The following is a 25,855-nucleotide window of genomic DNA, read 5'->3' as shown; positions in this document are numbered from 1 at the left end:
TGAAATATATATATATATATTTCATTAGAAAAAGTGCAGTACATTTTCATGGTACGGTCAGTACTGTTTATTTTTGTAATAAAGTGAACTTAATTTTTCCACTGAGTGTTATATTTTCATTCAGTAGTAATCGGTTATTAGTAGGTGCTACCCGACTTATCGGTTATCGGCATCTGTAAGATCCACTGTCGATCAGCCTTTAAAATAGATTAATGTGTATGACATGATCTTCTTTAATTAATAAAGAAATGCGCTTGTTGACAACTTGCTGTGGTATAAGGGGAATAAAACACTTCAGAATGTGCAGTTCTACTTTAGGGTGATAACGGTCACTCCACTTCATTGGATTGTTGACTGTTTTCCTATAACCGTATGTTTATTCCTTACATAAATTAAACACAAAGCATGTAGGGGTTCTACATGCATGTAGTATTTGTACAATCAATAACCTATTAGAGTAATACATTGTGGTATATAAACTGAACTTTGTGTTTGATGTGTCTGCAGTGCCCAAAGCCCGTGGTGGTGGCAGTGCATGGCGGTTGTGTATAAGCAGGTCTGTTGGGACTGTTAAGTACCATCATCTCATACACTCACCACAACTCTGGGAAGTTCCATCCATATTGTTTGCTGTCACTTTTCCTGCAAAGCTTTAACCATCAGAGAGTTATCTTTTACTGGGGCTTTTAGCTGCAGGAGACTGAATTACTAAGTTTTTTTTTTTTGTGGATCTGATTTCTTCTTTCGCAGGAGTGGATCTAATCACAGCCTGTGATATTCATCTGTGCACACAGGATGCCTGGTTTCAGGTGAAGGTATGAGGAACATTAACTTGCCATACATTGCTTGCTTACATGTTTACACCAAGATCTGTAAACAAGCTATTTTTGTCCATATGATCATATATAGAGATAGTAACTGATGAGAAGATAAGAATGGGCTGATTGTTCTGACTCATACAAGCCCCTATGAAAGAGTTGACCACAAGGGGGCACACTCTGAACAATTATTTACATTTGCAGTTTGTTGAAGATTAAATAAACCACAGTGAGCATCAGATGTCTGGTTTTAATACAAAGTTTTATGATGAACTATTTTATGATATTACCATCTTGTCATTTATCAAAGAAGAGCTACAAAACCTGAAATTTGTTCATTTTTCGACAGAAAAATTCTGCAGTGTAGCTCTTCTAGTGGGCTTTCCCACTGGATGTTTAGTCCAACACAGAGCAGTTTGCATGAAAAGTTGGTAATGTGACCGTCGTAATGTGGACTGGGAAGTGCACTGCGGTACCGAACCCGAGACTACCTGTAGAAGGTGGTCCGAGTTCAGTTACAATGGAACTGTGAATGTGAATTGTCCCATGAATGTGAACGTAACTTGTATCCGGGTCTGCACTTTTTCAGGAAGTAGAGTAACCTGTGCTGAAGGCCTGTTGTGGTGATGACGTGTCATGACATGTTTTGGCCCAAATCTGCAGAGACTTTGAAAAAGTGGAAGCTCCTCTGAATATTGTGGAGTTTCTTGATTTTGCGTTAATTTCTGTGATCACAAAAAGATGAAATTCTGGACTGACACATGGAAGATATGGAATGATAACAGAAGAATGTGACTTTGGGTTGTACCGTGTATTTTTTTCATGTAGCTTTATTATTTAGTATAAATGAAGGCAAGTGTGTGTTCTGTTCTTCATCTCTGCAGTCGTGTGTTCCCTGATAGTCAATGATTGCTGGAGCTCTGGAAATAGCAGGTGAGATTGCAGGCCGGAGTCGCGTGGCTGTCCAAGGAACCAAAATCAACCTCCTCTACTCCTGAGACCACAGTGTGACTGAGAGCCTAGACTACATGGTAAGAACCTGCTTAAGACATGAAAAGCATTTTTTGCCTCAAGGTAGACCCATGCACACACAGTATGGCCACAAACACAAAGTAGAGCGGTCGAAAACTGAGATTTCTCCTCTGCGTCTCCAGGCTACTTGGAACATGAACATGCTGCAGACACAGGATCTTATGAAGTCAGCGCAGGCAGCCCTGGAAAAGAAGAGTCCGAAAGACGTGCCCTTCTCCAAGCTTTAAAGGAGAAGATCCAGGGCTGTTGAAGCTGCGGTGGAACTGAGACATCATCATCCACATATCTTCAGTTCTTCTTGCTAAGTCTGTTTCTTTTTAGTCTTTTTATTTTTAGACTGGTCAAAAGACTGATTAGTGGAAGTGAAATGATAGATGAACTTTTAATTACTTGCTTTATTATTTGCAGGTGCCTTGTACAGTAAGACAGGGTAACTAATACTCAAAAGCTTGTTTTGTGTGTTAACATGTACAGTAGATGAACATATTTTTTCTGGTGCTGTGACTGCAGAATGTAGTGCAGTTAACACATTAAATTTCCTTGGATGCTCACTTTTAACTCGAGGAGGTCACAGTTTGCCCAGACATCTTTTTTTAAATCCGTCAATCCGTCACCCACACGTCATTCTGTGGGACGAAGAGGAGGAAGCTGGACAGATAAATTTATTTATTTATTTATCATTGCTGTGTTTCCTCAATCGAGTGCAGAAAGAAGAAAAACAACACAACTGATTTAAAATATAGAAAACAATCTAATGTAAGGTTCTGATCCGGTTTGCTTTCAGCAGGAAGGCTGTCCTCTTTCCTGTTGCTCTTTCTCTTCTATTAGTCCATTTGTCCAGTCTGAATCGGTTTTGATTCGTTTCGAGACGATTCGGAGTCGAATAATTTTCTAGTGAGAGTCGCACACTTCCAAACGAACTAGACTGAGATGAGTATTTGATTCTCACTAGAAAGTGATTCGACTCTGAATAAACTCGAAATGAATCAGTCAAACTGATTCAGACTCTATAAAAGGACTATGAGATGTGATTAAGATATATATTCCAATGTTTTGCTTTACAATTCCATTGTGTGTGTGTGTGTGCGTGTGTGTGTGTGTGTGTATGTGTGTGCGTGCGCGCGCACGTGTGTTTTTCAGGAGAACGAGAAACTCGGACACAACAGTACATCCTGACCATTGGTACTGTGTACACATCAACATACACACACGTCTCCATGCTGGACATCTCAGGAGCTTTCACACAGTGCTAGGAATATCCCAGGACAGAGAAACGCACCTTCTAAGTGAGCGAGTTTAGCGTCAACCGGTGAAATTTGCTGTAGCGTGAACACTTTGCCTCTGTGAGCTTCACTCTCTGTAGGGTTCACTGTAATTAGACATAAAATGTACATAGTTTATTTTTCATGCATTTAGGATTTCATGTTTTTTTTTTTTTTTTTTACTCTTCGAGGAAAAGAAATGATCTTTCGAGGCAGCTTCTTCATCACTACCTGCTCCGTTTGACTCAAAAATGTAACGACCGGTTTCAAAAAGTCACGATGTCTTCAGTTCATGAGATTTTACTGTTGAATTTAAACAGGAAATGTGAAATATTTTTTCCCTTTGTTTCCTCTACTGTCTTTTTGCTGTGATCTTGAACACAGTTGTAATTTAAAAAAAAATAAAAATAAAAAAATGATAATTCTAGTTCTCTCACTTTCCTTGTCCTAATTGTCCTGTATCTGTTAAATCCGTTTCATCTCTGTTCTTTCTGTCTGTATGAACACTTGTAGAAATGACTTGTAGTCCATATTTTTAAATGATTCGTGATTTTGAATTTAAATAAAGATATTCTTTAATTCTGTATTTTGTCATTTAATTATCATTAGAAATCAGACGATCAGATTAAAGCCATGGCTTCTTTACCTGCCGAAGCTGTAAAACTTTCAATAAACCAGTCAATAGATCAGCTGGATAAATGTAGATTTTTATTTACTGATGAGATGTATTGATGGTGTTGAAAGATTATTTGAAGATTTTTATTGATATTGAACAATCATTCAGTTCAATATTGAAAAAACTTGATAAATAGTTGATTAAATAAATGTGGTGTAATGTACTGAGTCAAATATGAAAACTACAAATAAACAACATCTATTTATATCTGTGTATAATTAAAAACCTCTCTCAATACAAGAAATTCATATCCTAAATGTTGCAAGTGATTAACCTGATCATTTTATTCAGCTGTTTAATTATTACTTTCTAAATAATAAACAAATGAATGTTCTGGATTCATGAGGAATGTTTATATTTTGTGTCCAAACTCAAAAGTTTAAACAAAGTGTATATTTATGATAATAAAGCACAAAGAACGTGAAACCTCAACACGTCTACAATCATCGATGAATTAAATATTAATTTAAAAAATTTAATTAAACAAGAGTAAGATGAAGTATATTTTTAATTAAAATGTAATTAGGAGCACTTTTAAAGTGGATTTGATTTAAAATAATGATAAAGCTGTTTTTTTTATGTATTTGTATATCTTATCCTCTATCGTGTTTAAGAAGAAGAGAATAATGAAGCTTTTTATGAAATAATATTTGGGTTTATTTTATTTTATTTTCTCCTCAAAGATTCAAATTTACGTCAACGGCCGTTACGTTGGTGACGTCACCACGAACGCGAGAAGTCGAAGGTAGGAGCAGAAAGCGGTGTTAGTGTTAGTTCTGGCCCGTTTGGACCCAAACTAAAGTGAGTTTATTCGGTTCTGTGTAACCGAACCCGTTCTGGTTTTTGCTGTATTGTGTGTATGTGTGTAGTTAACGGTGTTAACACCTGTGTTTCAGGTGTATCAGTATGAAGCAGGCGGTGACGGCGCACTGATTCACTCTCGGAGCTCGGTTCACTAATGACCGAATCACCGAGGAACCGACCAAAGATAACTCACACCCGCACGGAGAAGAAGAACAAGAGGAGGAGAAGTGAGAAATAACATTTTAAAACTTTTTTTATTCACTCTGGTTCAGTATTAATGTTAATATTATACAAATATACTAGCGGTGCTAGCTTTTGAGGAGGCAGTCCAGTCCACGCATGCGCAGTGTAATTAATGAGCAAGCTATTCGAAATGTGATTAGCAAATAGGTCGATGTTATTTTTGATTCTATTTAAAACGATGAATTCACTCTGTCAATAACTGCCCAGTCTGAGAATACTGCATGATTTACTTTTATAAGTGGACGTGGCAGGACGACATTTAGCTTCACTGGCTAATTAGAGCTCTTTTACTAGTTTAATGGCTGAGTCATCCGGCTTCGCGCATGCGCAGTGTGGGTTAAGGCGCTATAGTTCTCTTCTTTTGAATTATTATTATTATTATTATTATTATTGAGACCATTTGGGGTGAATTTGGAGCATGTGGGGGTTCGAGTGACCCCAGAATGACCTATAAATATTCTTTTAATATCTCCAGAACTGAAGCAGCACAAACGAAAATTTTTACGGCACAAACCAGCACAAACTATTCTGCCGATGTTTTGTGTTGGTGGGGGGGCCAACTTCACGCAGGTTGTGTGTGTGTGTGTGTGTGTGTGTGTGTGTGTGTGTGTGTGTGTGTGTGTGTGTGTGTGTGTGTGTGTGTGCTCTTCAAATATCCAGATGTTCGATGGTCAAGTGTGTAGTGTACAGATAGAGTGCACAATTTAAGAAATAGGAACCAGTCAGAGAGAGGACATCGAAATAAGAACAGAAAGCACTGACCAAATAAGGAAATAGATTAAACTGGTACACGGCGTATGGGAGGCAGGAGATTGTGACAGTTATGTTGAATTATAACGTGTTGGATTATAGAAATAAATAAAGTGGTACTGATGTGTGTGTGTGTGTTTTAGGATGAGCTGGAGTGGGGCAAAGAGAACTGCATTCAGATCAAACGGATACAAGAGGTTATGACTCTCACTCTCTCACTCACTCACTCGCACACATCTATACACACACTTCTCGACACAGATCCCTAACTATCATTTCTGGTGTGTGTGTGTTAGAGGTGGCCGAGTTGTTTGAGGATCTGAAGAATTGAGTGTCACAATTCAACATGCACATCAGCGAAACTTTTCCCTCTGACTACACCAGCACGCACGCACAGAAATTCATAGTGCAGGTAACACACACACACACACACACACACACACACACGAGTAGAGCAGGTGTAGTTTAACAGCATATGTGTATAAAGAGGCTTTTTTCTTCAGGTCAAAATATATACAGCAGGGGTGCCCAATATGTCGATCGCGATCGACTGGTCGATCGCAAAGGAAGTGCAGGTAGATCGCTAGTTGACGTAGTTAGTTGACGTACAGGGCAGCCAGTCTGAGATCTCGTCTTTTCTCTCACCACACGTGTGCGATCAAGCGCGCCAGTGCTAAAGGCTAGCAAGCGAAATCGTGGGGAGAGGACATTTTTCAGTCTTTTAAAGAATTCATTGACAAAACCCAGCTCCAGTGTGCAAATTGATATCAGTCAGTGGTTGAGCAGTGCAAATGGATTCATTGCCAAGTGCAGGGAAGACGATGCTTTCCCTGACTTCTTTAACTACCACTGTGTTGTGGATAAAAAATGTCATAAAATAAACATAAGGGAGACCTAGCATCCAGCAAAAGGGAGAAGAAGAAAAAAACGGGCACCTAGACACATAGAAGCGGGATTAGGCGGACATTGACGGATTGGAATTACACTTTAAAGATCTTTAAGAGCAGTAGTAGTCAAAAAAAGCCAAAAAGAGGTATACGAGCTGAGCTGAGGAGTGCTAATACACACACACACACACGCTCGTACAGTCAAGGGCGGGCAAGTAGACACAACATACATACACACACATGAATAACTTTAATAAAATCTTATAGTAATAGAGAAACTCTATTAAAAACAGAATAGTAGGATATGCAGGACAGTAGAACTGTAATGATATTAAGAAGTTGGAAGTACAGTAAACCGCTTTTCAAGTAGTATAAATATATATAAAATAAGAAATATAGTGCAAATATGAAAATAAATTATAAACTAGAAATACAGGAAAATGTAAACTTACTCATGACTCAAATGGTGAGGGTTCTTGGCTCGCAAGGAAGGCCTTAATTTTAAGAAAGAACCATGAGGAGCCAGTTATAAGGGTGGCTGGGTCAAACTGCCCCCCCCCTCAGAGATAACGATAAGACCAAGGTCCCTCCCGGTTGTTTAGTCGTCTTGTCTACGTCATTTTATTTAACTAGGTAATTGAGAATCCTGGTTTCTGACCACCTAAGGTAAATGAGAATCCTGGTTTCTGATTCTCTATGTAATTCAAAACGCTGGGTTTTTATTTTCTGGGTTATTAGAAATGCCTGGGTTCTGATTCTATGTGTAAGTGAAATAGGCCTTTTCTGGAAACATATGGGTTATCGTTATCTAGTGTGTAAATACAGTATAAAAACTGGAGCTTAAGCTCAGGGTATTGGGATCACTTCTGAGAATTCTCATCGGTGTGGATCTCGTGTGGTGGAATGGAACAATAAAGCTGGACCCTTGCTTCTTCTCACTCACGGCTGGTGTATTTTTTCCATCTCCAACTGGTCTCAGAGGTAGATGTGAGTATTTATTGGCTTTTAAGTTGAGTTTTAAATGTTTTTGGGTAATAGGCTAAATTTGAGCCAACAACTGCATAATACACCAACAAGCCTTATGCACAAGAATGCTAAACGTGAAAGAGATCATGGATGTTGAAACAAAGATCGCCTGTTCTATACGTGCTAGTTCACTTCAAAGACGGCTGTTCCGTGCGCATCTGGAGAAGGCAGACTACGACCAATCAGCTCCTGCTACACACTGACGTGAGACGGCTTAGTAGGGGTAAATTCCTGCAGAGATTTCGAGAGCTCTGTCCGGAGATAAGCGAGTTTCTTTTTGCTGTTAAACATGCAGAATACACCCAAGTCAATGATGATCAGTGGTTGCTGGACTTTTTTAACCGAGCATTTTTAACCGATCTAACCAACTTAATTTGGAGCTGCAAGGAAAAGACAAAAATTAAAGGCAGTTAATGCCTTTAAACAGAAAATGCAACTTCTGTTTTCAAAGCTGCAGCACCATGTTTTTGGGAACTTCCAAAACCTCGCGTCAGATCTGGAGACGCAGCGGGAGGCTTGTGCGCAGTTTAACATTGCACGGTACACGGAGCAGATTGACAGCTGTCGGTCAGAGTTTGACAGACGCTTTCAAGACTTCGCTTTATTGGAGGCATTCGCCACATTCATGTGCTACCCGTTTAGGGACAATGTTGAGGTTGATTCACTCGCATCGAAAATTGCAGCGCTGTTTCACCTGAACTCGTCTGAAGTGGAGGATGAGATTTTTTGAAACTACAGACTGACATTCAGCTGAAGTCCAGGGCTCATGGACAGTTCTGGAACTTACTCACAGGGGAAAAGTACCCAAACATGAGGAAATGTGCCACCTCCTTGACTGCATTATTTGGCTCTACTTATTTATGTGAGTCAGCCTTTTCCCTCATGAAGATCATTAAGTCCAAATACCGTTCCACAATGACTGATCATCATTTGGAGGCCTGCTTGAGGCTGGCTACCAGCAGCTACTGTCCGGACTATGCAACCCTGGCTGATTCTATTCAGTGCACATCGTCAGAGTAAAATTTTAGCATTTTTAGTGTAGGTAGATCTCTTTGACTGGTCATGTTAAAAGTAGCTCACAAGTCAAAAAAGTGTGGGCACCCCTGATGTACAGTAAATATAAATATTAGTCATAATTCGCAGCCTTAGAAGCACAAGCATCCAAAGTAAAATTGCAAATGCAGAGTTTAAAATTGTCACCATGACGACAAAGTCCAAGAAGTGTAACTTACTCCTGCAGAAAATAAATAATAATAATTATTAAGTATCAGTGATGTTTCCATTGTTCAGGTGGCGATTGCAGGCGCATTTTATCCGAACTGCTTCCTCCAGGGAACTGTGGACGAGGAGCTCGCCTCCAAGGAACTCTATGGAAACGACCCCAGGACCACCATAGTGGTATTCAGTCAGGTTCCATTTAACTAGGGGATTATTATTATTATTATTAATAATATTTCTCTCTCTCCCTCCCTCTCTCTCTCTCTCAGGTGTGTAATCTCCCTCCATTTGCATTCCTCTACTATAAACAGCTCCAGTCTCTCTTCAGACACTGTGGTTAAATCAAATCCATCTCCTTTGACAGCTCCAGGTGTGTGTGACACCACTGTGTGTGTGTGTGTGTGTGTGTGTGTGTGTGTGTGTGTGTGTGTGTTTAATTGTGATTTTCTATAAACATGTATTGTGGGTCTGTGTGTATCAGGGCCTATGTAGAGTTCTACCGCTCGTCAATGAGAGGTTCTGGCGTTCTCCCAGAGGTCTCTCTGTCTCTCCTCCTCACGCAGCAGAGACTTCCTCTCCATCTCAACGTTTAATCCGCTGGAGAGGTGGAGACTTGGGCAGGGGGGTAGTGTATCTCACACCTCAGATATACACGGTACACACACACACACACACACACACACTGCAGCGAGCATCATCAGATGAGTCATGGTTACATTTTAAGTGAGAGTAGTCATGTGACCACATCCCCTAGACAGTGTGATGTTTAGATGATGTTCTGTACATTAGTGCTGTTCTGTTACAGGTCTCTCTCTCTGTGTCTCTCTCACTCACTGTGTGTGTGTGTGTGTGTGTGTGTGTGTGTCTCTCAGGGTGAATGTGGATTTTCAGAATCAGTCAGTGAGCCCTGTCAGGGTTCTGAGCAGCTCCATTGAGTTGGAGAACCTTCCGTCTAACCCTGTCTTTATCGTCAATATCACCGAGGTGTCTGTTCCGCCTCTTTCACTTTCAGTGCACAAATAAAAAAGAAGCAGTGGCTCCTGTGTGTGTGTGTGTGTGTGTGTGTGTGTTTGTGTGTGTGCACACTAACAGGAGGTCCAGGTGCAGCCTTTGGATATTGATGAAGATTTACTGCCCCTGCAAGACCTTCCTCAACTGCGTAGTCTGGAGCAAAGGATGCAACAGAGCCCAGATTACAAGCAAAATCTGGTGAGAGTTTTTTTTTCCTATTTGTTAACAACTACTTGCACAATTACACAGCTACTGAGAGCATTTCTGTTTTCTCAAGGTGACACACTCGTACTCAAAGCACAACACTGAACACCACTTTGATATGAGGGAACAGTTATGACCTACTCTTTAGTAGAGATGGAAAACACACAGGGCAGGGTAACTGCAGGAGTAGTGAGAAGCACTGACACAGTTGACGAGGCAATACATGCTTATTAATTATTTGTTTTTATACTAGTGTATATTATTTTTTAAATCGGTTTCAGGTAAACTGGTTGGCGCTTATTGACGGGGTGTATGTGCGTGACTGCACCTGGCGCATATTGAAGAGGGTGATTGCTAACTCCCTGGAAAAGAATCTCAATTGGAGGGGAGTCAATGGAAAGACTTCACTGTCCGCTCTCCAACTCGGAGAGGTCATGATTGGTAAGTATATCTGTTTACATACAGAATTAGCTGTCTCTCTAAGATGATATGTAAGGGGTAATCCACGGCTAGATGTGCATTAAACGATTTTAATGCATGATGTGGAGGAAAAGAACCACTCGTTCAAATCGTTTAATGCACACCTAGCCATGGATTACCCCGCCTATACCATGGTCTTTCCACAATTAATAACGTTAAAGCTGTCATTGGTTTAGAAGTGCAAACTTTGATTAGAAGTTTAAAATAAACTTTGGGAGGTCCCACTTCGGCTCTAATTGGCTATTTATATTTCTCTGGTTTACTTTATTTAAATGGTTAGTAGTCATATGGATCCCAGCATAGCTGGGACAGGCACGCCTTTAAGATTTATTAGTTGGAACGTCAGAGGTATGGGTAATCCTGTCAAGACATCTAAGGATTTTATACATTTGAAACATTTAAACTTCAATATAGTATTTTTACAGGAGACGCACCTACGTCTTAAAGTATTAAAGATCATCAAAGGTTACTCTGCCCTTGGGTGAGTCAAGTGTTCCACTCGAACTTTAATTCGAAAGCAAGAGGGGTCGCTATTTTAATTGACAAAAGGTCACAGTTTTCCTCCACTAACGTTGTTGCTGATGTGAACGGTAGATATATTATAGTTGCTGGTACTCTGATGCAAAGACGGGTGTTGTTGGTAAATGTACACGCTCCAAACTTTGATGATGTGGAATTTGCTAATAGATTGTTGAGCAATCTCCCTTTTTAAATACTCACCTGTAGATTTTCGGTGGAGATTTAAACTGTGTAATTCACCAAAACTTTGATCGGTCTAATCCCCGTACTCTGAATCAATCTGCTATGTCTAAAACATTTTCCGATTTTATGAGTCAGAACGGTCTCGTTGATCCCTGGAGATCCCGTAACTCTGCTCTTAAAAAGTTTTCTTTCTTCTCCCAGGTGCTATCCTATTGAAATCCTATTCGAGGATTGATTATTTTTTATAGACAGCACTCTTGATTCTTGTGTAGTTTCTTCTGACTATTTGGGTATTGTAATTTCTGACCATGCGATCATGAATTAGATATTCATCTTTCTATTTATAAACGTAGCCCACCGCCTTGGAGATTTAATTCTCTTCTTTTAGCAGACAGTGAATTCTGTGAGTTCATTTCTACTTCTATGGATGACTTTCTTTTCTTCAGTCAGAATGACTCCACCTCTTATTCATTGTTATGGGAGACACTTAAATCCTATATCAGAGGGCAGATTATTTCTTACTCCACTCTCTGTAATTAAAAGCGCACTGCTAGGGTTAATGAACTTACATCTGCGATCAGTAGTCTCGATCAAAGATGTGCGTTGAACCCCTCTCCAGAACTTCTTAAACAGCGAATCGACTTACAGGCAGAATTCAATCTTATTTCGACTAAAGAGGCGGAACGCTGCTTGTTACGTACTCCTGGTTCATATTATGAACATGGCGACGAGCCGACTCGTTTACTGGCACGTCAGCTACGGCGACAGGCCGCTTCCCGTCTCATACCTAGTGTTAAAAACACTCATAATATCGTCACTACAGAGCCCATGGAAATTAATGCTACTTTTAAATGGTTTTACTCTTCACCTTATAAATCTGAATTTCCTGCAGACGATACTAAAGTGAATGCATTTCTTCAAGACCTTTGTAACCCTGTTAGTGATTCGAATACTGCCATGCAACTGGACTCCCCACTCTCTTCAAGAAATTTGAATTCAGTTAAAACTATGCAATCTAACAAAGCTCCTGGCCCGGACGGGTCTCCAGTTGAATTGTTTAAAATGTTTATTGGAAAATTAGCTCCATTGCTTTTATCTGTGTTCAACGAATCCTTGGAATGTGTCTTTGCCTCTGACTCTGACACAAGCCACGATAGTTCTGCTTCTTAAGGAGGGTAAGGATCCAACCTCCTGTGGTTCTTATAGGCCGCTGTCTCTGCTTAATGCAGATGTAAAGGTGTTGGTGAAAGTAATGGCATCTCGTTTAGAGGACATTATCCCTTATATTATATGTGAAGAGCAGAAGGGTTTTATAAAGGGACGTCAGATGTTTTTCAATACCCGTACGCTCTTTAATATAATTTATTCAAAGCATTCGGCAGTGCTTCCTGAGATTGTGATTTCATTAGATGCTGAAAAAAGCATTTGATAGGGTTGAGTGGGAGTATTTGTTTGCAGTCTTGAGGAAGTTCGGATTTGGGGATGAGTTTATTTCTTGGATTAGCCTCCTTTACTCAACCCCTAATGCCAGGGTTCAGACAAACGATCTCGTCAAGGTTGTCCTTTATCCCCTCTGCTTTTTGCTGTCGCTATCGAACCTCTGTCTCTCGCATTAAGATCTTCTCCCTTGTTTAAAGGAATAGTTCTATACGGTGTAGAATACAAATTGTCGCTATATGCTGATGATTTGTTATTGTATGTAACCGATCCTGTTGCCTCTATGCCTGCTGTCTTGGGTGTTCTGGAATCCTTCGGTGTTGTCTCTGGTTATAAATTAAACTTGGATAAAAGCGACTGTTTTCCTGTCAATACTGCAGCATTTTCTCTCCAACAGTCAGATTTACCGTTTCGATTTAGTCAGTAAGGGTTTAAATACCTAGGTATCAACATGACACGTCCTTTATCTAATCTTTCATCAGCTAACTTCACTCCCCTTATCTCAAAGGTTAAATCTAACATTCAGATTGGGGTAACTTACCCCTTTCTCTAATTGTCAGGATCAATGTCGTCAAAATGAATATATTATCGAAGTTTCTTTTCTTGTTCCAGCAAGTGCCTCTTTCTCTGCCAGAATCATTCTTCGATTCATTGGATAAGATAATTAGTACTTTTATTTGGGGAGGGAAGCCACCAAGGGTTAGTAAATTACTGCAGAAATGTAGACTTAGTGGAGGACTTGCATTACCCAATTTTCAATTCTATTACTGGGCTGCGCACATCCATAAACTCTGCTACTGGGTTAAATCTCCTGAATCTTCTTGGTCTAAATTGGAACTATTGTCGTGTAGGGAATCCTCTTTACCTGCTTTACTTTACTCCTCTTTACCTACAAAACTCTCCCTATATACTGATAATCTAGTTGTCCTCAACACTTATGACTTGGTATCAGTTTAGACGGCGCTTTAAATTTGTAGGTGCATCCTCTTTGTGTCCTTTAGTCAACAACCATCTATTTCCTCCATCGTGTTTGGACTCCACATTCTCAGTGTGGGATGACAAGGGTATTGAACAAGTTAGAAATCTGTATCACGAAGGTGTGTTCGATAGCTTTGCCAATCTGGCATCCACTTATGACCTCCCTGTGACGCATTTTTTTTCGGTATTTTCAAATTCGGAATTTCGTTTCTAGATGTTTTCCTGATTTCCCCTCTGCGCCTCCTGAACAATCTTGGGAAAGCTTGTTTTCAAACAATCCACATCAGAGAGGAATGATTTCTAGGATTTATGATTTCATTCTGGCGTTAGGTAGTGAGTCGTGTAACAAAGTTAGGAATGCGTGGGAAACGGAGTTAGGAGTACAGATAAGTGAGGGGTGTTGGGAACGTGCTATAGGGAGGGTACAGTCTACCACTTCCTGTGCTCGTCTTGGACTTATACAGTTCAAAGTTTTACACAGAGTCCATCTGTCCAAGTCGAGACTTTCTGTGATGTATCCGGACGTAGAGGACAGGTGTGATAAATGCCATGGCTCTCCCTGTCATCTTGGCCATAGGTTTTTCTTCTGCCCAGATCTCCATGGTTTTTGGACTGTTTTTTTACCATCATGTCCACTATTCTCAGGGTAGATTTAAATCCTTGTCCATTGATTGCTGTATTTGGGATTCCTGATGCCTCAGTTCCATTGAGCTTGATACAAAAGGATGTTTTTGCTTTCACATCCCTTATAGCAAGACGTTCCCTACTGTTGCAGTGGAAGTCTGCTAAATACCCATCTATCTCCCAGCGGCTAAAGGGCGTGATGTTTTTTCTGAAACTTGAGAAAATAACATATAGGATGAATGGTTGTACGGACAAGTTTTTTTATAAAGGGCATCCCTTTATTGTATACTTTATGGAGTTAGACACTTCCCACTTAAATTTTTGTGCCTGTTGTTGGATTTTACAATATCTTTATAACCAGCGACAGTTATTGGGTATCCATGATGAGGCAGGGGGCGGGTTTTCTGCATTTTTAATTTTGTTTTCCTTTGTTAGTGAAAAAAGAAGAAAAACCTGTGAATGTTTACTGCTGTGTGTTGCTCAATTTGTTTTCCTTGGGAAAGGGAGGGGAGGAGAGAAGAGAAAAGGTGATGTTCAGCTGACATGTAGACGTGTTCAGGAGAAATGTTCAATAAAAATGAAACTGGAAAGAAAAAAGTAGTTTAAAATAAACTTTAATTTCCATAAGTTAGGTGGTTAGATCTGGAATTTTGTCTGAAATAAATCAGACACACAGATAAAGTAGTGTGATAAGATTTAGGAATGATCACGGTGATCAAACTGGCTGGAATTACCTGTGCAATAAACAGTTACAGTGAGGGGAAAAAAGTATTTGATCCCCTGCTGATTTTGTACGTTTGCCCACTGACAAAGAAATGATCCGTCTATAACTTTAATGGTAGATTTATTTGAACAGTGAGAGACAGAATAACAACAAAAAAATCCAGAAAAACGCACGTCAAAAATGTTATAAATTAATTTGCATTTTAATGAGGTAAAAGTATTTGAGCCCCTCTCAATCAGAAAGATTTCTGGCTCCCAGGTGTCTTTTATTTTTTAATTTTTGACGTGCGTTTTTCTGGATTTTTTTTGTTATTCTGTCTCTCACTGTTCAAATACAACTACCATTAAAATTATAGACTGATCATTTCTTTGTCAGTGGGCAAACGTACAAAATCAGCAGGGGAACAAATACTTTTTTTCCCTCACTGTATAATGCACACCTTCCAGCCAATCAGAATCCAGTATTCACACTGACTGTAGTATAAGTGTAATTAATGCTTAAGATTCATAATGACTGTACGATATGTGTTGCTTTATTCCAAAGCTGCAGTTCATAGAAACCTCTTCACGGCTAAAGCTGCAGAGATGGAGGTCGAGGGGTCCATGAAGAGGCGGCTCCAGCTGGCATCAGATCGAGAGTGTGGGCGCAAGAGCAGACTTTTGATAAAGGAGGATATTTACAGTGTTTTAACTGCTGTGTTTTTTGCGCTATTTATTAATTTGTTAAAATGTTCATATTATAGTCTATTTTTAATTGTTTATAAAAGTCCTTGCTGTTTTTAAGTGGCTGAATTAGTGTGTGTGCACGCGTGTGTGCGTGCGTGTTGGTAGCTGGGTGGGTATATAGTTCTGGTCGGAAGTTGACATACCCCTTGCAGGAAAAAGAGACCCTGTGTAATCTGTTTAAACGACTTTTACGCATGTTTTGCAGAGAGATCATTTTCACCTTGCTGTTTGGGTCTCTGTCCCACACTGTTACAGTGCAGTATTGAGAGCACGAGGGAGATCGATTTTCTATCAGAAACAGTAACTATATAAAATGGACGTCAACACGCAGCACTCTGTGAGGTCATTTCTCGCTCTCAACAGAGTAGTTGTGATTGTTCAGTGTTTACGACAGGGCCAAAACATTCAAGGCCATGGTGTATTTTGACTGTTCCTGTAGCATAATCTCACCAAACTGTGTGTACACGAGTCCACAGACACTGAGTCTATTCACAGTTCCATGCTGTGTAGATGTTCTGCTCATCCTCACTGTACCGTAAAGGTCAGAACCTCACATCTGTAACCTTGTAGCTTTCCTTAATCAACACGACTGTGACCAAGCTTGTGTATCACTACTATTTTTAGATCTCCGCCTCTCAAAAGTATTGGCGCCCTGCGCGGCCGCCTCTCAAATCTTTTGCCGCCCTACGCGGCCGGCTCTCAAATCTGTTGGCGCCCTATGCGTCCGGCTGTCAAATCTATTGGCGCCCTATGCGTCCGGCTCTCAAAACTATTGGCGCCCTTCACGGGCAGTTCTCAAAAGTATTGGCACCCGATCTGAATTTTGCCACGGCAAGCACCACTCACATTTTCTTCAGGAAATGTACCTTAAAATAATAAAAAGTCTCTCACTAGGCTGTGTGTCGAGATAAACGTGAAAACATCTTGAGCTTGTGTTCACCACAGACCTTATTTCCGGCATTTAACCCAAAACCCCATTGACGGAAGTGCTAATACGCTGACTCGTTTCTGGGTTTCACGACTCATTCCTGCAGCACTCTGTAAGACGGGCTGTTGTTATCAAACCATCGAAGTAAGATAAGCGGCTTTGGTAATGATTCTTTAAATGAACCGATTCAGAATCCTCTTCTTGAATCGTTTGAGTCGTTCTCACTCGGTCAGGGTTGCACGTGTGGGTTGCTTTTCCTGCACGTGTAATCAGCACGTGTTCACAGACCGTAAATTCCGACCCCATGGTAGACACTCGACAGAAATTTCATACTAAAGTAAGTATTTTATATTTTCTGGGTCTAAAGAGAGCAGAAGTAATGCTAATGTGTTGTACAGATTCTATTGGACTAGTGAACTGTGTGGATTTGTATATTTAACCCAGTTTAATATGGCCTGCTTTGTTCAGTCAGAGACAAGTAAATCTGTTCTAATGTTCATTTATTTTCCATAGATAAAACAAATGTTTGTTTACACATGAATACGTACTTTATGCCTTCAGAATGGTGGAGATTTGGCTCTTAACTATGGTTAAGTGGGGGTACTATAAAATGCACAGTTCTGAGACACTATATACCTATACTGTGAAATCAGTACATGTGTGTGTTTAGAATGATTATAGCTTTTGGGGAAAAAACTATTCTTGAATCTATTAGTCCTTGTTCTGATGCACCTGTAACATCTCCCTGAGGGCAACAGATCAGAGCCAGGGTGAGAGCTGTCCTCAATGATGGTTTTTCCTCTGCTGAGGCAACGGGGGGGTGTAAATATCCATCAGGGAGGTGTTGTGGATAAAAAATGTCATAAAATAAACATAAAGGAGACCTAGCATCCAGCAAAGGGGAGAAGAAGAAAAGATGGGCACCTAGACACATAGAAGCGGAATTAGGCGGACATTGACAAATTGGAATTACACTTTAAAGATCTTTAAGAGCAGTAGTAGTCAAAAAAGTCAAAAAGAGGTATACGAGCTGAGCTGAAGAGTGCTAATACACACACACACACACACGCTCGTACAGTCAAGGGCGGGCAAGTAGACGCAACATGCACACACATGAATAACTTTAATAATCTTATAGTAATAGAGAAACTCTCTATAAAAAAACAGAATAGTAGGATATGCAGGACAGTATGGAGGATATGCAGGAGTTTAAGCTCATCACTTCTGAGAATTCTCATCGGTGTGGATCTCGTGTGGTGGAACGGAACAATAAATCTGGACCCTTGCTTCTTCTCACTCATGGCTGGTGTCTTTTTTTTCTATCTCCAACTGGGCTCAGAGGTAGATGTGAGTGTTGGCTTCTATGTTGAATTTTAAGTGTTTTTGGGTAATAGGCTATATTTGAGCCAACAGAGGGGAGAGGTAATAAATAAACTTATAAATGTGATTACTTGATGACCGTAGACAGAACTCTATAAATGTGAAATGTTTTGTTGAAGTTCAGATGAATCTCTGATGTACAGAATCTTCAACAGAGTTCTGCAGAAAGATTTTAAATGCCTGTCATTCACCAGAACAAATTTGCAGTTGAACAGTCTGTCTAAAAGAAAAAATCTAAACACACAATATAAAATTCCTGCAGTGTGAATAAAGCCTTTGTGTTGCTTTTAGCAAACATGTCTAGTACTCTCGGTTCAATGTACACAATTTACCCCATTTAAATGCATTTTGGAAATTGTTCCACATGGCCTTAAAGTGTGAATATTCACTGTATGCCAAATAAGTAATCAAAGAATGGAACTGAATTTTTTCTTCTCTAATGGACCATTAATCACAATTATAAAAGATGATGCATCAGGTACAAAGTATCAGGGTTTTTTCCCCCTCTTTTTCCCACAATAGTTGCATGATTTTTGCTACACCCTTTCCACCATGTGTGTGTGTGTGTGAGCGTGCGCGCTACAAATCACTTTGAGGTAAAAATATTTTAAGGCAGCCACTTTCACCTTCCTACAACAATTGGTGACTGGTCTGAGGTGAAGCTTCTTGTCATGTTACTGTGGTCATGGATCACATTGTGGGGATCTCTGTAATGTAACCGTTTCTGTAATTATCCTTACTTGCCTTTGCGCTTTTGTGCTTCTGCGTCTTCTGTTGGTGCTTTATTCTGCTTTTTAGGGCCCGAGCACCGCTGCTGCAAAGCCCTTTTGGATCTGCTGTTTATTATTGGGGCAGAGCACCGAAGGTGCAGCGCTTCTGGTGACCACCGGAGGTGCAGGGCCCTATTGATTTTCTGGTGTTTATTGTTTATTTCATGCATTCTTGTCGTTTTTAAGGACCTAAACATGGCTGAAAACTCCCAAAACTCGGTAGACGCGCCAGCTCCAGTGAAAATGTAACTTGCATGGGCATGGTCGAGGAGCTCCTTAGCACCCCTGAAGGCAGGCAATGGTCGGGATGAAGTTGCTCCGATGTGCACGATTTACCATATATATATATATATATATATATATATATTAATTAGATAGATATGGGGTAATAAAGTGTAAAATATAGATAATTCACAATAATATCAGATATCAGTTAGATTCAGCTTCGGACACAAGTTCCAGGTACTGATCGAGAAGGAGTGGATCAGCTTCGGACACAAGCTGGCCTCGGTGCGTATGAGCAGTGAGGGCGTGGTTGTGTGTGGGCGCGTGAACGCATGTATATTTAACCCCATCTTTCTCTCTCTGTGTGTTTCTCAGCGTGTCGGCCTTGGAGATGAGAATCACGCCAACTCGGAACGATCCCCTCTCTTTGTGCAGTTCATCGACTGTGTGTGGCAGATGATGAGACAGGTCAGCTACTGATGCTTTACACCACAACACTGTTGAATTCTCCAATCTGATTGGTCAGAAGGCGTTGGAGACATTTCTGTAACAGCAAGATTCTGATTCCAGCTGCAAGGGAAATTACAGCTTTATAGTGATGTGCTCGTTCCTATAGTAACAGCTCTTTCACAGGGTCTAGTATGGCGTACGCAATACATATTCTAAGCTTAATCGTAAACATATTATAAACATGTCACTTAAAGAAAAAGACGTATGATCATTGTGATCTAGTTAAGATTTATAAGTTATCTATTTATGGAAGTTTTATGGAAGTATTCTCCAGTGTCACGGCAGAGAGGACATTGCACTTTCCAGTTTCTCAGTAACATTGCAAGTCTTATTCATTTCAAGAGTTAGGGTGGGGAAAGAGAGGCTTGTGAGGGAACTATTGTTTTATTTTAATGTTATAAAGTAAGAGATCATAATGAGAACTAACTCTCTTTTCCAGGACATTCCAAATTGTTCTTTGGCTATGCCCCATGTTTGTGCAATATTTCAGACCGGTTTTTCCTCTTTTCGCAGCTTCAAAATGGCTTGCTTTTCTCCCATAGACAGCTCTCTGGTCTTCATGTCAGTTTATTCTTTTTAACAACAAATGCTGTCTCCACAGGTGAAACCCAGGGCTCAAACCAAGAGAAGACATTCAGAGCTATTCATTCTTTAAAGTCCATTTAACGAGGTACACCTGGCCAGCAAGAAAAAAACATCAGTCACTCGTTCCAGTATTTTTGAACAGTTAATGAATAGGATGGCTTCAAAAAAGCTGCCATATTTTAAGCTGTGTAACACGTCTAGATGTAAATATGAGGAAATGAAAGCTGAAATTCTGATCTATCGTCTCATATTCGTCTTTTATCTCAAACCCAAATGTCTTCAGTATACAGCAAAAGCAAGTGAATTGGCCTTGATGTTCCAATACTTTTGAAGAGGACTCTAATTGTAAGAATTAAATATAATTTCCGTACTGAACAAAGACTGATTATCTGTTCAGGCATTATTGTGCAGATCCACATTTAAGCATCTTACTATACACTGTTAAACCCAGTGTTTGTGTTCTTTCTTTCAGTTTCCTTCTGCTTCTGAGTTCAAAGAGCTTTTTCTCATCCCCATCCTGGATCGCCCCTACAGCTGCCTGTTTGGTACATTCCTCTACAGCAGTGAGCACGAGAGAATGGAAAAGGTACGCTCCACGTTTCTCCACTAATGGGTGGAGGCTTTCCAGCCTGTTTGATTTTTCTGAATGGAAATGAATTTGTCTAAGTGTCTTATGACTTCTCTCTCTGTCTCTCTCTCTCTCTCTCTCTCTCTCTCTCTCTCTCTCTCTCTCTCTCTCTGTCTCTCTCTCTCTTTTGTTTTTAGGAAGTACAGGGTAAAACGGTCACTGTGGTCCTACGTTAACAGTCAGCCGGAGGACTTCACTAATCCGTTCTATGTGGACTGTAAAAACCAGGTGCTGTATCCACTGGCCAGTCTCACACATCTGGAGCTCTGGGTGGGTTATTATGTGCGCTGGAACCCACGCATGAGACCTCAGGTGCTTATACTGCAAACCACACTCTATGAAATTCTGGGGAAATGCTCAAAAATAGTGTTTCCAATATATACCAAAATACCTAGTTACTTGTATAACTGAACAGTGTCACTTCAGACACATGATGAATGTCCCTTTTTATTACTAGATGTTTCTGGGTTTTAACACCAAGTTTGCTTTAAAAAAACAAAACCATTTCTATCAGCACAAAGCTAAAACAAACACAAAAGCTGGAGTAATGGGTCGGTAAGCATAAAAAGTGCCGTACACAGTGGAACTCGACACACGAGGATCTCTGACACTGTTGACTCTTCAGTGGTTCCATTTTCAGTTCTAGTTTGTAGGTACAGGTTTCAGTCTTCAACAACATTGTAGTTTTCTTTTTAAAATGCACTCCTTGGTTGTGCTCACTGCATTACAAACTCAAATCCAACATTGTGAGATTATTTTTTTTTTTAAGTGTGTTGAAATGGAGTTTTCTTGTGATTCCTCTATATTCCTGTATATTTCATGATTGGCTGGTTAGAAAACTACATGAACGTACAGGTGTTCCTAATAAAGTGGACGGTGAGTGAACATGACGTGGCTGAAACGATTTCCAAAACACTTCAGGAGCAGCTAGCGATAAAGATTAAGGTTACACCGGCTTGATGACTGATCTTTTAATAATGATACATAAATAAATAGAAAGCGAATGGAATGATTTAGAAAATCGGTGTCCCAGAACGAAACTGATGTTTGTGTGCTTTGTTGATTATGTAGATGCCGCTCCATCAGAATTTGAGAGAGTTACCGTTTTTGCGTGAAGAACGTGGAGGAGCTCCAGAGAGAGGCCACGTCATCCTGCTCCATCTCCTCATCCTCAGAGCATACTTCTCCCTCCTCACATAGTGGTACACCACTTCACACTGCCGTCTAAATACACACGCGCACACACACACATACATACATTTAAGAGCACACACTGTCTTTACTCAATGAATACACTCGGGCACAAGTAGGGAGTGGATGAGTATGAAGCGGGCACACACACACACACACACACACACACACACACACACACACACACACACACACACACACACATTCCTGTTTGCAATTTTTTTAACTATAGAGAAGTAACCTAGTGTCACATTTTATAAATCCTTAATACTTAAAAATGGATCTTGGATCAATGAGGTTTTCTACTGTTCTCAAGGTTTGGCATGCTGTGCATCCTGAGATGCTTTTCTGCTCACCATGTATGTAAAGAGAGGTTATTTGATGTTACCATGGCCGTCCTATTAACTTGACCCAGTCTGGCCATTCTCCTTTCGCCAACAACGTGTTTCCACCCCGAGAACTGCCACTTACCGGATGTTTTTCAGACAAGTGTGTGTGTGTGTGTGTGTGTGTGTGTGTGTGTGTGTGTGTGTGGAAATCCTAGGAGAGCCGCAGTTTCTGGAATACTCAAACCAGACCACTTAGAATCTACAACCATGCCACAGATAAAATAACTGGATTACATTCTGGTGTTTGATGTGAATATTGACTGAAGCTCTTCATCTGATCCTGCTTGATGTTGTACATTGTGGTGTTGCCATATGATTGGCTGATTGGATAATTGTATGAATGAGCACATGTACAAGTGATCAGTGAGCACATCCATCTACCATAGAGGTATTTTGGGGCAATACTTGACAATGTACCTGGCTTTGTTAGATTTGTGGCCAAGTTGAAGAAGCTTTTGACAGCCGAATGGAAAAAAATTAATAAAACAATTCAAGACAAATTCACTTTCAGTCTTGTTTTTTGTTTTGTTTTTTTCCCCCTTCATGTTAATCTCTTTCTACAGAACCCGTCCAAACTTCATACGTCAATGCAGTAAGCAAGATAAACTGTCTATAGCTGAAGAATCTAAGCATGCATCTGTTTTCACCCTTATAGAAAAAGTTTTGCAGTTCCTATCCAAAAGACACCAAGAGCCCAGATGTCCTTAGAAACTAAATGTAACCTCCAACTCGTGGCCTTTTCAGTAACTCGATTCCCAGACGTCGCCACACTGATCACAGTGCATCCTTCAAGTCCACCGTGCAGCGGAAATGGACCAGTCGATTTAAACGGATTGTTGAAAATGTACGTTGTTCAAGGCATTTGTGAATTTGAAATTTCGCTACAAACAGAGTCTGAACAGTCGCCAGAATCTGAGGCAAAAACACACGAAGGAATGAGATCACGTCGTCATTGCCTCATCTCTGGTGTTCTACATTTTTGACAAAAGTAACACCAGAGATGCTGCGTTAAAATGGTCAAGAAAATTACACCAGAGTAAAAAAATCCCATTGGGTGAGATTATAAACATCGATTGAAACTCTCGATAGGACATTGTTGGAGAGTTGCATACGAGCGGACATTCAACAATATTTAGTAGAAGCCTTGTGGATGTTTTTGTCTGTGTTCGTCTGTAATATACTGGACTGTCCTACCAAGAGTTCGACCACATACACATTCAACTGAAGCTCATACAGTCAGCATACTGAACTCTCCTTTTTGCCATAGTGTGGCAGCTTAACAGGATAAGGCCTCAGAAGTCAAGCACCAGCAGCTTGTGGCTAAAAAACTGCAGCAGAATTGAGCTCGGCTAGGAGGTGACGGGTGACGGAAAAAGCCGGGGAACCCCAGAAAGGAAAACAGGGCTGTGTTCCAAATCTTTTATTGCCTCCTCTTCAAACTCCAAAAACCTCTGGGCCCTACAGCTAAATCCAGAGCTGAGGAAAACAACCGTTCAACTAAGAAGGCCTTCTCAAACACAATGTTTGAGCGAAGGGAGGAAATGATCAAACACAGATCAATTGGAACACAGCCCATACAGCAAAACCGTAAAAAGGTGCCATAGAGTGTAAATGATTCAAAAAGACACAAATCTGAGCCCAAACACTTCATATGACCATTGATATGACTGCTAACGAAATCTATTGTACTGTAGCTGCACTGCTACACGTGTATATAAAGATACACCGATACAACCAGTTGAACATGAATAACACGCAAAGCACATTTCACAAATCACAAATTCCCTAATAAAGGAAAAAGACGTTTGTGCTAACATGTAAGACTCGAGTTTCTACATCTTCCAAACAAGTACACTTGAGCGTCTTCATTACTGTAAGCTCGGCTCTGAAAATCTGCTACCACTGTTGTACCAGTAAACACACACACACAGAGCAAGTTAGCAAAGATTGGTCAACAAGGTTTCTTCAACACAACCACCTTTTGATACACGTACGCTCACTTCATATTGTCAGTCCCTTTTTAAAAGTGAATTAAACCATGAGCAGCTATCTTCTCAAAAGTCCGGTCAATTTCAGAGCACAAAAAAACTGCCTATATACACAACAATTCAGTCCCACGTCTCTGAAAGAAATGCAGAGCACAAATGTACAAATCACTGTGATTTCTATTTTTCTTACATGTGAAAAGGATGCTTGTAAAAAGATGATAAATCTTCACTGGGAATTACTTTAAGGTCATCAACAATTAATTTATAAATCAGGGGAGCCTGGCTCTGGTCCTGAATTCCTGTGATCATGCACAGTGTGATGATTTCTCATCTAACACTCCTACCTAATGACCCGAGGACTTAAATCGGGTGTGATTCAGGAAAATTCCCAAACTGTACTGGACTGTAATCTTACAGGACCACAGTAAGGCTTCCCTGCTCTAAAGCGTTTCCTACAGAAATATTTATTTGAACATGATGTGGATAATCTAATCACAGACTCTGGATTAGCGGTGCACACAGCGATGCTTTCACACAAAAGTGTGATGGACACTAAAAAGCTGGAGCAACACTAATGCATGAATAGTTTGTCTCAGAGTTTGTACTTTCAGTTAGAAACACATTAAACCTCTGCACAGTTTCCAACTTCATATGAATAATATTGTAAACAGTCGTATTAGTGAGAATGAGGACAAACAGTTAAATATTCACAGAAAGTTTGACTTAGTCACAAAGCAGATGTCCCTCCCCTCCCCCCACTGAGAGCATGTATGCGTTGAGCAGTGCTCCCTCTTCAGGCTGGGAGATGTATCACAGGTTACACCACGTTGTCTTCTGTGGGCGGCTCAGCATTAGGGGGCTGGAGGAGAGTTTGTTGAACTGTAAAATGACATTTTCACTTAGGGGTGTACTCACTTTTGTTGCCAGCGGTTTAGACATTAATGGCTGTGTGTCGAGTTATTTTGAGGGGACAGCAAATTTACACTGTTCCACAAGCTGTACACTTTACATTGTAGCACAGTGTCATTTCTTCAGTGTTGTCACATGAAAAGATATCATCAAATAGTACCATAGCAGGCTGAGATACTCACATCAACAAAGGTCAAGCGTGCTCGTTAGAATATCAGCCTGGAAAGTTTTCAAATCGGTCTTATCAGTGTTTTTTTGCTCGCTCATTCACACTTTGCACTATGGTTACGATAACAGTCTATCCTTCTGCCCAACATGGATAAAACTGGCCACGTCAGCCATTTTGACAGCCTGTGGTGTTGTCTGGTTAAAAATGTGTGTAAGTTTATATTCTAGATTATATTTGTAGTACATCTCCTTGCACATGCACTTTTTCCCCTTAATAGTACAGGGACATACTTGTGCATGAAAAGCAGATAGAACAGTATAATCAAAAAGAGTGCGAAGAAGGGGAAAAAAGTAGAATACTCATGATCCCGCCCTCCTTTAAGCCAACCAATGAAAGCAAAGCTCGTTATCAAACAAATTCAAGGTCTACAAAATAACCTGTTGGGAGAACACCACATATAAACACTACACCTTAAAGTGAATAACATCCTATATAAGGTTTGCATAATTATTAGCTTCTCCAATTCAGGAAAATGGGCCAAAAAAAAAGGTCAGAAATTGTAAAATGCCTATCAGGGGGCTG

At 40.2% G+C, this 25,855-nt stretch overlaps 2 long non-coding RNA genes across 15 annotated transcripts; both read left to right on the top strand.

The window, feature by feature from the left end:
- Positions 1-938: 938 nt before the first annotated feature.
- On the top strand, positions 939-3,691 carry LOC128630868 (uncharacterized). Its single transcript, XR_008395110.1, has 3 exons — positions 939-1,849; positions 1,973-3,193; positions 3,310-3,691. It is a non-coding gene; the product is annotated as an uncharacterized LOC128630868 (long non-coding RNA).
- Positions 3,692-4,488: 797 nt separating this feature from the next.
- LOC108262603 (uncharacterized) lies at positions 4,489-22,953 on the top strand. Of its 14 annotated transcripts, none has more exons than XR_008395102.1 (14): positions 4,489-4,533; positions 4,685-4,819; positions 5,729-5,782; positions 5,882-5,997; positions 8,789-8,896; positions 8,986-9,086; positions 9,198-9,371; positions 9,589-9,925; positions 10,213-10,372; positions 15,420-20,344; positions 20,472-20,585; positions 20,765-20,939; positions 21,699-21,829; positions 22,863-22,953. It is a non-coding gene; the product is annotated as an uncharacterized LOC108262603 (long non-coding RNA). The 14 variants fall into 14 exon arrangements; XR_008395101.1 differs by lacking the exon at positions 22,863-22,953 and adding an exon at positions 22,363-22,827; XR_008395097.1 differs by lacking the exon at positions 22,863-22,953 and adding an exon at positions 22,135-22,826.
- The last annotated feature ends 2,902 nt before the right edge of the window (positions 22,954-25,855 follow it).

Source organism: Ictalurus punctatus, unplaced genomic scaffold (genome assembly GCF_001660625.3).
Source record: "Ictalurus punctatus breed USDA103 unplaced genomic scaffold, Coco_2.0 Super-Scaffold_100068, whole genome shotgun sequence".
Taxonomy (NCBI): Eukaryota; Metazoa; Chordata; class Actinopteri; order Siluriformes; family Ictaluridae; genus Ictalurus; species Ictalurus punctatus.
The sequence above is the reverse complement of the archived record's forward strand: the minus strand, read 5'-3'. Positions and strand labels throughout refer to the sequence as shown.